Source organism: Kogia breviceps, chromosome 3 (assembly GCF_026419965.1).
Source record: "Kogia breviceps isolate mKogBre1 chromosome 3, mKogBre1 haplotype 1, whole genome shotgun sequence".
Taxonomy (NCBI): Eukaryota; Metazoa; Chordata; class Mammalia; order Artiodactyla; family Physeteridae; genus Kogia; species Kogia breviceps.
The window spans coordinates 130,978,797-130,990,765 of NC_081312.1; positions in this window are offsets into that span (position 1 = coordinate 130,978,797).

The following is an 11,969-nucleotide window of genomic DNA, read 5'->3' on the forward strand; positions in this document are numbered from 1 at the left end:
GAGTGGGACGCAACACGGCTGGATGGCTTCACGCCCTATTGTCGATCCGGGGTGGCAGGCTGAACCGCTGGTGAATTCTTCTTCGTGATGGGAAATGAGAGTGACATGTGCCCGACCAAACACCTCCAGCGAGTCTCTCATTGGTTCCCCCTCTTGCAGTTCATCCTGCGGACAAATTGCAGACGGTACGAAAGAGGCATGGAAAGGCGCCGAGTCTCCAAGTGGGGAGATTGTTAGTAAGGGGGCCTGAATGGAGAACACGAGCACCAGGAGATGAAAACTGAGGTGAGTTTCAGAAAGCTTTCCCGATCCCACGGTGTAGCATCCGCTGGGTTTCCAATGAGTGCTTTCGCTGTCGGAAGATTGCGTTGAACCTGGAGAGTTGGGACCCATGGAATGGGGAGCACGCAGGATTCCTTTCAAGGGTCTGCATTTGCTTTCCCAACCTCACCAATCGTCTCAGCCCCAAGAGTGTCCAGCCTTATGTCTTCTGCCGCTGGGGCTGTAGATGTGGTCAATCCTGGTTGCATGCCAGTCCCTGGATGCATTTTGGAAGAATTTCTCTCTGTTTTGCCCTGCTTGTTTCTTCTTTATGTTGGAAATGTATCCTCAGAATGGGTCTGAGCTGATTTTCCCTGCTGGTTTTAGGCCGCTTTACACACACTTGATGCACTTACACAGAGATATCAAGACTTAGCTTTTAAGATGCTTACTAGTCGGATAGATACTTGTGCGATGAACAGGGTCTGGTGAGTCCACTTGATTGAGCAAGGAGTAGGTCGTGTCCATTCCATATTCGGTTTTCGGAAGGGTATCTGTGCTCATTTCAAACTCGAGTTTTATGCGTCACCCCACCTCACCTTTCCCCTGAAGCAGGCATAAGTGTGTTTTCTAAAAGCGTGACTCTGTTCTGTTTGGGGATTCAGTGCATGGGGTGCGATTTTTACATTCCCTCGATAAGTGATATCATAAGTTTCTTTTTTTGTGGGACTTATTTCACTGAGGATGATCGTACCTAAATCCACTCAGGATGCTGCTACCAGCCTCATGACGTGGATTTCATGGCTGAGTGACACTCCATTGGACCTACGTAGCACCACTTGTCCACTTGTCCACTTGTCTTTGTCCACTTGTCCACTCGTCTTTGTCCACTTGGCTCTTTCCTGGGATATGAAACGTGTACCGGAGTGGAGGTTCTTGTCAAGACAGCAGCCCTCAACTTTGGGGTCCCTGTGTCTGGTTGATTTTTTCATTTTCCCAAGGTCAACGCCCATGTGTGGAAGTGCCCTATGCTCTGTGGTTCTGTGTTTTACATGGTTTGGGAAAGAGGATACACTTGTGAAGATTGGCTGTTGGCCATTGACATCCCGCCCATCAGCTTAACAAGGCTCCCTTGACTCCGTGGCCTGTCCTGCCTTTCTGGTTTTTAGACTTTTTTCGCCTGGCCCTTTTGCCCCGGGGGGGGCGAGAGATTTCTTTGTAGTGCTGATTTGCTCTCCCAGGTTGCTTGGTTGGCCAAAAAGGGCGTATGCGTTTTTTCCTGAATATATTCAGGAAAAAACGCATACGCCCTTTTTGGCCAACCGCATCATTGTCCACGTTCTGGCGCTTTTCATGTGCTATCGGGGCCATTCCGATGTAGCCGTTGACATCCGTTTCCTGCAGTTCTGCCTTGCGTTCAGCGCCTCTTCGTAGCCTGACCTCAATATATTTTGGGGCGATAGTTATCGTTTAGAACTCTGCAGGTTTGGGAAGTGCAGTGCCCCTGAGCTCCATTTCCCAAGTCGCTTTTTTGTGAGTGGGACGCAACACGGCTGGATGGCTTCACGCCCTATTGTCGATCCGGGGTGGCAGGCTGAACCGCTGGTGAATTCTTCTTCGTGATGGGAAATGAGAGTGACATGTGCCCGACCAAACACCTCCAGCGAGTCTCTCATTGGTTCCCCCTCTTGCAGTTCATCCTGCGGACAAATTGCAGACGGTACGAAAGAGGCATGGAAAGGCGCCGAGTCTCCAAGTGGGGAGATTGTTAGTAAGGGGGCCTGAATGGAGAACACGAGCACCAGGAGATGAAAACTGAGGTGAGTTTCAGAAAGCTTTCCCGATCCCACGGTGTAGCATCCGCTGGGTTTCCAATGAGTGCTTTCGCTGTCGGAAGATTGCGTTGAACCTGGAGAGTTGGGACCCATGGAATGGGGAGCACGCAGGATTCCTTTCAAGGGTCTGCATTTGCTTTCCCAACCTCACCAATCGTCTCAGCCCCAAGAGTGTCCAGCCTTATGTCTTCTGCCGCTGGGGCTGTAGATGTGGTCAATCCTGGTTGCATGCCAGTCCCTGGATGCATTTTGGAAGAATTTCTCTCTGTTTTGCCCTGCTTGTTTCTTCTTTATGTTGGAAATGTATCCTCAGAATGGGTCTGAGCTGATTTTCCCTGCTGGTTTTAGGCCGCTTTACACACACTTGATGCACTTACACAGAGATATCAAGACTTAGCTTTCAAGATGCTTACTAGTCGGATAGATACTTGTTTGATGAACAGGGTCTGGTGAGTCCAGTTGATTGAGCAAGGAGTAGGTCGTGTCCATTCCATATTCGGTTTTCGGAAGGGTATCTGTGCTCATTTCAAACTCGAGTTTTATGCGTCACCCCACCTCACCTTTCCCCTGAAGCAGGCATAAGTGTGTTTTCTAAAAGCGTGACTCTGTTCTGTTTGGGGATTCAGTGCATGGGGAGCGATTTTTACATTCCCTCGATAAGTGATATCATAAGTTTCTTTTTTTGTGGGACTTATTTCACTGAGGATGATCGTACCTAAATCCACTCAGGATGCTGCTACCAGCCTCATGACGTGGATTTCATGGCTGAGTGACACTCCATTGGACCTACGTAGCACCACTTGTCCACTTGTCCACTTGTCTTTGTCCACTTGTCCACTTGGGTCTTTCCTGGGATATGAAACGTGTACCGGAGTGGAGGTTCTTGTCAAGACAGCAGCCCTCAACTTTGGGGTCCCTGTGTCTGGTTGATTTTTTGATTTTCCCAAGGTCAACGCCCATGTGTGGAAGTGCCCTATGCTCTGTGGTTCTGTGTTTTACATGGTTTGGGAAAGAGGATACACTTGTGAAGATTGGCTGTTGGCCATTGACATCCCGCCCATCAGCTTAACAAGGCTCCCTTGACTCCGTGGGCTGTCCTGCCTTTCTGGTTTTTAGACTTTTTTCGCCTGGCCCTTTTGCCCCGGGGGGGGCGAGAGATTTCTTTGTAGTGCTGATTTGCTCTCCCAGGTTGCCTGGTTTGCCAAAAAGGGCGTATGCGTTTTTTCCTGAATATATTCAGGAAAAAACGCATACGCCCTTTTTGGCCAACCGCATCATTGTCCACGTTCTGGCGCTTTTCATGTGCTATCGGGGCCATTCCGATGTACCCGTTGACATCCGTTTCCTGCAGTTCTGCCTTGCGTTCATCGCCTCTTCGTAGCCTGACCTCAATATATTTTGGGGCGATAGTTATCGTTTAGAACTCTGCAGGTTTGGGAAGTGCAGTGCCCCTGAGCTCCATTTCCCAAGTCGCTTTTTTGTGAGTGGGACGCAACACGGCTGGATGGCTTCACGCCCTATTGTCGATCCGGGGTGGCAGGCTGAACCGCTGGTGAATTCTTCTTCGTGATGGGAAATGAGAGTGACATGTGCCCGACCAAACACCTCCAGCGAGTCTCTCATTGTTTCCCCCTCTTGCAGTTCATCCTGCGGACAAATTGCAGACGGTACGAAAGAGGCATGGACAGGCGCCGAGTCTCCAAGTGGGGAGATTGTTAGTAAGGGGGCCTGAATGGAGAACACGAGCACCAGGAGATGAAAACTGAGGTGAGTTTCAGAAAGCTTTCCCGATCCCACGGTGTAGCATCCGCTGGGTTTCCAATGAGTGCTTTCGCTGTCGGAAGATTGCGTTGAACCTGGAGAGTTGGGACCCATGGAATGGGGAGCACGCAGGATTCCTTTCAAGGGTCTGCATTTGCTTTCCCAACCTCACCAATCGTCTCAGCCCCAAGAGTGTCCAGCCTTATGTCTTCTGCCGCTGGGGCTTTAGATGTGGTCAATCCTGGTTGCATGCCAGTCCCTGGACGCATTTTGGAAGAATTTCTCTCTGTTTTGCCCTGCTTGTTTCTTCTTTATGTTGGAAATGTATCCTCAGAATGGGTCTGAGCTGATTTTCCCTGCTGGTTTTAGGCCGCTTTACACACACTTGATGCACTTACACAGAGATATCAAGACTTAGCTTTTAAGATGCTTACTAGTCGGATAGATACTTGTGCGATGAACAGGGTCTGGTGAGTCCAGTTGATTGAGCAAGGAGTAGGTCGTGTCCATTCCATATTCGGTTTTCGGAAGGGTATCTGTGCTCATTTCAAACTCGAGTTTTATGCGTCACCCCACCTCACCTTTCCCCTGAAGCAGGCATAAGTGTGTTTTCTAAAAGCGTGACTCTGTTCTGTTTGGGAATTCAGTGCATGGGGAGCGATTTTTACATTCCCTCGATAAGTGATATCATAAGTTTCTTTTTTTGTGGGACTTATTTCACTGAGGATGATCGTACCTAAATCCACTCAGGATGCTGCTACCAGCCTCATGACGTGGATTTCATGGCTGAGTGACACTCCATTGGACCTACGTAGCACCACTTGTCCACTTGTCCACTTGTCTTTGTCCACTTGTCCACTCGTCTTTGTCCACTTGGCTCTTTCCTGGGATATGAAACGTGTACCGGAGTGGAGGTTCTTGTCAAGACAGCAGCCCTCAACTTTGGGGTCCCTGTGTCTGGTTGATTTTTTGATTTTCCCAAGGTCAACGCCCATGTGTGGAAGTGCCCTATGCTCTGTGGTTCTGTGTTTTACATGGTTTGGGAAAGAGGATACACTTGTGAAGATTGGCTGTTGGCCATTGACATCCCGCCCATCAGCTTAACAAGGCTCCCTTGACTCCGTGGCCTGTCCTGCCTTTCTGGTTTTTAGAGTTTTTTCGCCTGGCCCTTTTGCCCCGGGGGGGGCGAGAGATTTCTTTGTAGTGCTGATTTGCTCTCCCAGGTTGCTTGGTTGGCCAAAAAGGGCGTATGCGTTTTTTCCTGAATATATTCAGGAAAAAACGCATACGCCCTTTTTGGCCAACCGCATCATTGTCCACGTTCTGGCGCTTTTCATGTGCTATCGGGGCCATTCCGATGTACCCGTTGACATCCGTTTCCTGCAGTTCTGCCTTGCGTTCATCGCCTCTTCGTAGCCTGACCTCAATATATTTTGGGGCGATAGTTATCGTTTAGAACTCTGCAGGTTTGGGAAGTGCAGTGCCCCTGAGCTCCATTTCCCAAGTCGCTTTTTTGTGAGTGGGACGCAACACGGCTGGATGGCTTCACGCCCTATTGTCGATCCGGGGTGGCAGGCTGAACCGCTGGTGAATTCTTCTTCGTGATGGGAAATGAGAGTGACATGTGCCCGACCAAACACCTCCAGCGAGTCTCTCATTGTTTCCCCCTCTTGCAGTTCATCCTGCGGACAAATTGCAGACGGTACGAAAGAGGCATGGACAGGCGCCGAGTCTCCAAGTGGGGAGATTGTTAGTAAGGGGGCCTGAATGGAGAACACGAGCACCAGGAGATGAAAACTGAGGTGAGTTTCAGAAAGCTTTCCCGATCCCACGGTGTAGCATCCGCTGGGTTTCCAATGAGTGCTTTCGCTGTCGGAAGATTGCGTTGAACCTGGAGAGTTGGGACCCATGGAATGGGGAGCACGCAGGATTCCTTTCAAGGGTCTGCATTTGCTTTCCCAACCTCACCAATCGTCTCAGCCCCAAGAGTGTCCAGCCTTATGTCTTCTGCCGCTGGGGCTTTAGATGTGGTCAATCCTGGTTGCATGCCAGTCCCTGGACGCATTTTGGAAGAATTTCTCTCTGTTTTGCCCTGCTTGTTTCTTCTTTATGTTGGAAATGTATCCTCAGAATGGGTCTGAGCTGATTTTCCCTGCTGGTTTTAGGCCGCTTTACACACACTTGATGCACTTACACAGAGATATCAAGACTTAGCTTTTAAGATGCTTACTAGTCGGATAGATACTTGTGCGATGAACAGGGTCTGGTGAGTCCAGTTGATTGAGCAAGGAGTAGGTCGTGTCCATTCCATATTCGGTTTTCGGAAGGGTATCTGTGCTCATTTCAAACTCGAGTTTTATGCGTCACCCCACCTCACCTTTCCCCTGAAGCAGGCATAAGTGTGTTTTCTAAAAGCGTGACTCTGTTCTGTTTGGGGATTCAGTGCATGGGGAGCGATTTTTACATTCCCTCGATAAGTGATATCATAAGTTTCTTTTTTTGTGGGACTTATTTCACTGAGGATGATCGTACCTAAATCCACTCAGGATGCTGCTACCAGCCTCATGACGTGGATTTCATGGCTGAGTGACACTCCATTGGACCTACGTAGCACCACTTGTCCACTTGTCCACTTGTCTTTGTCCACTTGTCCACTCGTCTTTGTCCACTTGGCTCTTTCCTGGGATATGAAACGTGTACCGGAGTGGAGGTTCTTGTCAAGACAGCAGCCCTCAACTTTGGGGTCCCTGTGTCTGGTTGATTTTTTGATTTTCCCAAGGTCAACGCCCATGTGTGGAAGTGCCCTATGCTCTGTGGTTCTGTGTTTTACATGGTTTGGGAAAGAGGATACACTTGTGAAGATTGGCTGTTGGCCATTGACATCCCGCCCATCAGCTTAACAAGGCTCCCTTGACTCCGTGGCCTGTCCTGCCTTTCTGGTTTTTAGAGTTTTTTCGCCTGGCCCTTTTGCCCCGGGGGGGGGGCGAGAGATTTCTTTGTAGTGCTGATTTGCTCTCCCAGGTTGCTTGGTTGGCCAAAAAGGGCGTATGCGTTTTTTCCTGAATATATTCAGGAAAAAACGCATACGCCCTTTTTGGCCAACCCCATCATTGTCCACGTTCTGGCGCTTTTCATGTGCTATCGGGGCCATTCCGATGTAGCCGTTGACATCCGTTTCCTGCAGTTCTGCCTTGCGTTCATCGCCTCTTCGTAGCCTGACCTCAATATATTTTGGGGCGATAGTTATCGTTTAGAACTCTGCAGGTTTGGGAAGTGCAGTGCCCCTGAGCTCCATTTCCCAAGTCGCTTTTTTGTGAGTGGGACGCAACACGGCTGGATGGCTTCACGCCCTATTGTCGATCCGGGGTGGCAGGCTGAACCGCTGGTGAATTCTTCTTCGTGATGGGAAATGAGAGTGACATGTGCCCGACCAAACACCTCCAGCGAGTCTCTCATTGGTTCCCCCTCTTGCAGTTCATCCTGCGGACAAATTGCAGACGGTACGAAAGAGGCATGGAAAGGCGCCGAGTCTCCAAGTGGGGAGATTGTTAGTAAGGGGGCCTGAATGGAGAACACGAGCACCAGGAGATGAAAACTGAGGTGAGTTTCAGAAAGCTTTCCCGATCCCACGGTGTAGCATCCGCTGGGTTTCCAATGAGTGCTTTCGCTGTCGGAAGATTGCGTTGAACCTGGAGAGTTGGGACCCATGGAATGGGGAGCACGCAGGATTCCTTTCAAGGGTCTGCATTTGCTTTCCCAACCTCACCAATCGTCTCAGCCCCAAGAGTGTCCAGCCTTATGTCTTCTGCCGCTGGGGCTGTAGATGTGGTCAATCCTGGTTGCATGCCAGTCCCTGAACGCATTTTGGAAGAATTTCTCTCTGTTTTGCCCTGCTTGTTTCTTCTTTATGTTGGAAATGTATCCTCAGAATGGGTCTGAGCTGATTTTCCCTGCTGGTTTTAGGCCGCTTTACACACACTTGATGCACTTACACAGAGATATCAAGACTTAGCTTTTAAGATGCTTACTAGTCGGATAGATACTTGTGCGATGAACAGGGTCTGGTGAGTCCAGTTGATTGAGCAAGGAGTAGGTCGTGTCCATTCCATATTCGGTTTTCGGAAGGGTATCTGTGCTCATTTCAAACTCGAGTTTTATGCGTCACCCCACCTCACCTTTCCCCTGAAGCAGGCATAAGTGTGTTTTCTAAAAGCGTGACTCTGTTCTGTTTGGGGATTCAGTGCATGGGGAGCGATTTTTGCATTCCCTCGATAAGTGATATCATAAGTTTCTTTTTTTGTGGGACTTATTTCACTGAGGATGATCGTACCTAAATCCACTCAGGATGCTGCTACCAGCCTCATGACGTGGATTTCATGGCTGAGTGACACTCCATTGGACCTACGTAGCACCACTTGTCCACTTGTCCACTTGTCTTTGTCCACTTGTCCACTCGTCTTTGTCCACTTGGCTCTTTCCTGGGATATGAAACGTGTACCGGAGTGGAGGTTCTTGTCAAGACAGCAGCCCTCAACTTTGGGGTCCCTGTGTCTGGTTGATTTTTTCATTTTCCCAAGGTCAACGCCCATGTGTGGAAGTGCCCTATGCTCTGTGGTTCTGTGTTTTACATGGTTTGGGAAAGAGGATACACTTGTGAAGATTGGCTGTTGGCCATTGACATCCCGCCCATCAGCTTAACAAGGCTCCCTTGACTCCGTGGCCTGTCCTGCCTTTCTGGTTTTTAGACTTTTTTCGCCTGGCCCTTTTTCCCCGGGGGGGGGGGGCGAGAGATTTCTTTGTAGTGCTGATTTGCTCTCCCAGGTTGCTTTGTTGGCCAAAAAGGGCGTATGCGTTTTTTCCTGAATATATTCAGGAAAAAACGCATACGCCCTTTTTGGCCAACCGCATCATTGTCCACGTTCTGGCGCTTTTCATGTGCTATCGGGGCCATTCCGATGTAGCCGTTGACATCCGTTTCCTGCAGTTCTGCCTTGCGTTCAGCGCCTCTTCGTAGCCTGACCTCAATATATTTTGGGGCGATAGTTATCGTTTAGAACTCTGCAGGTTTGGGAAGTGCAGTGCCCCTGAGCTCCATTTCCCAAGTCGCTTTTTTGTGAGTGGGACGCAACACGGCTGGATGGCTTCACGCCCTATTGTCGATCCGGGGTGGCAGGCTGAACCGCTGGTGAATTCTTCTTCGTGATGGGAAATGAGAGTGACATGTGCCCGACCAAACACCTCCAGCGAGTCTCTCATTGGTTCCCCCTCTTGCAGTTCATCCTGCGGACAAATTGCAGACGGTACGAAAGAGGCATGGAAAGGCGCCGAGTCTCCAAGTGGGGAGATTGTTAGTAAGGGGGCCTGAATGGAGAACACGAGCACCAGGAGATGAAAACTGAGGTGAGTTTCAGAAAGCTTTCCCGATCCCACGGTGTAGCATCCGCTGGGTTTCCAATGAGTGCTTTCGCTGTCGGAAGATTGCGTTGAACCTGGAGAGTTGGGACCCATGGAATGGGGAGCACGCAGGATTCCTTTCAAGGGTCTGCATTTGCTTTCCCAACCTCACCAATCGTCTCAGCCCCAAGAGTGTCCAGCCTTATGTCTTCTGCCGCTGGGACTGTAGATGTGGTCAATCCTGGTTGCATGCCAGTCCCTGAACGCATTTTGGAAGAAGTTCTCTCTGTTTTGCCCTGCTTGTTTCTTCTTTATGTTGGAAATGTATCCTCAGAATGGGTCTGAGCTGATTTTCCCTGCTGGTTTTAGGCCGCTTTACACACACTTGATGCACTTACACAGAGATATCAAGACTTAGCTTTGAAGATGCTTACTAGTCGGATAGATACTTGTGCGATGAACAGGGTCTGGTGAGTCCAGTTGATTGAGCAAGGAGTAGGTCGTGTCCATTCCATATTCGGTTTTCGGAAGGGTATCTGTGCTCATTTCAAACTCGAGTTTTATGCGTCACCCCACCTCACCTTTCCCCTGAAGCAGGCATAAGTGTGTTTTCTAAAAGCGTGACTCTGTTCTGTTTGGGGATTCAGTGCATGGGGAGCGATTTTTACATTCCCTCGATAAGTGATATCATAAGTTTCTTTTTTTGTGGGACTTATTTCACTGAGGATGATCGTACCTAAATCCACTCAGGATGCTGCTACCAGCCTCATGACGTGGATTTCATGGCTGAGTGACACTCCATTGGACCTACGTAGCACCACTTGTCCACTTGTCCACTTGTCTTTGTCCACTTGTCCACTCGTCTTTGTCCACTTGGCTCTTTCCTGGGATATGAAACGTGTACCGGAGTGGAGGTTCTTGTCAAGACAGCAGCCCTCAACTTTGGGGTCCCTGTGTCTGGTTGATTTTTTGATTTTCCCAAGGTCAACGCCCATGTGTGGAAGTGCCCTATGCTCTGTGGTTCTGTGTTTTACATGGTTTGGGAAAGAGGATACACTTGTGAAGATTGGCTGTTGGCCATTGACATCCCGCCCATCAGCTTAACAAGGCTCCCTTGACTCCGTGGCCTGTCCTGCCTTTCTGGTTTTTAGACTTTTTTCGCCTGGCCCTTTTGCCCCGGGGGGGGGGGGCGAGAGATTTCTTTGTAGTGCTGATTTGCTCTCCCAGGTTGCTTGGTTGGCCAAAAAGGGCGTATGCGTTTTTTCCTTCAGGAAAAAACGCATACGCCCTTTTTGGCCAACCGCATCATTGTCCACGTTCTGGCGCTTTTCATGTGCTATCGGGGCCATTCCGATGTAGCCGTTGACATCCGTTTCCTGCAGTTCTGCCTTGCGTTCAGCGCCTCTTCGTAGCCTGACCTCAATATATTTTGGGGCGATAGTTATCGTTTAGAACTCTGCAGGTTTGGGAAGTGCAGTGCCCCTGAGCTCCATTTCCCAAGTCGCTTTTTTGTGAGTGGGACGCAACACGGCTGGATGGCTTCACGCCCTATTGTCGATCCGGGGTGGCAGGCTGAACCGCTGGTGAATTCTTCTTCGTGATGGGAAATGAGAGTGACATGTGCCCGACCAAACACCTCCAGCGAGTCTCTCATTGGTTCCCCCTCTTGCAGTTCATCCTGCGGACAAATTGCAGACGGTACGAAAGAGGCATGGAAAGGCGCCGAGTCTCCAAGTGGGGAGATTGTTAGTAAGGGGGCCTGAATGGAGAACACGAGCACCAGGAGATGAAAACTGAGGTGAGTTTCAGAAAGCTTTCCCGATCCCACGGTGTAGCATCCGCTGGGTTTCCAATGAGTGCTTTCGCTGTCGGAAGATTGCGTTGAACCTGGAGAGTTGGGACCCATGGAATGGGGAGCACGCAGGATTCCTTTCAAGGGTCTGCATTTGCTTTCCCAACCTCACCAATCGTCTCAGCCCCAAGAGTGTCCAGCCTTATGTCTTCTGCCGCTGGGGCTGTAGATGTGGTCAATCCTGGTTGCATGCCAGTCCCTGAACGCATTTTGGAAGAAGTTCTCTCTGTTTTGCCCTGCTTGTTTCTTCTTTATGTTGGAAATGTATCCTCAGAATGGGTCTGAGCTGATTTTCCCTGCTGGTTTTAGGCCGCTTTACACACACTTGATGCACTTACACAGAGATATCAAGACTTAGCTTTTAAGATGCTTACTAGTCGGATAGATACTTGTGCGATGAACAGGGTCTGGTGAGTCCAGTTGATTGAGCAAGGAGTAGGTCGTGTCCATTCCATATTCGGTTTTCGGAAGGGTATCTGTGCTCATTTCAAACTCGAGTTTTATGCGTCACCCCACCTCACCTTTCCCCTGAAGCAGGCATAAGTGTGTTTTCTAAAAGCGTGACTCTGTTCTGTTTGGGGATTCAGTGCATGGGGAGCGATTTTTACATTCCCTCGATAAGTGATATCATAAGTTTCTTTTTTTGTGGGACTTATTTCACTGAGGATGATCGTACCTAAATCCACTCAGGATGCTGCTACCAGCCTCATGACGTGGATTTCATGGCTGAGTGACACTCCATTGGACCTACGTAGCACCACTTGTCCACTTGTCCACTTGTCTTTGTCCACTTGTCCACTCGTCTTTGTCCACTTGGCTCTTTCCTGGGATATGAAACGTGTACCGGAGTGGAGGTTCTTGTCAAG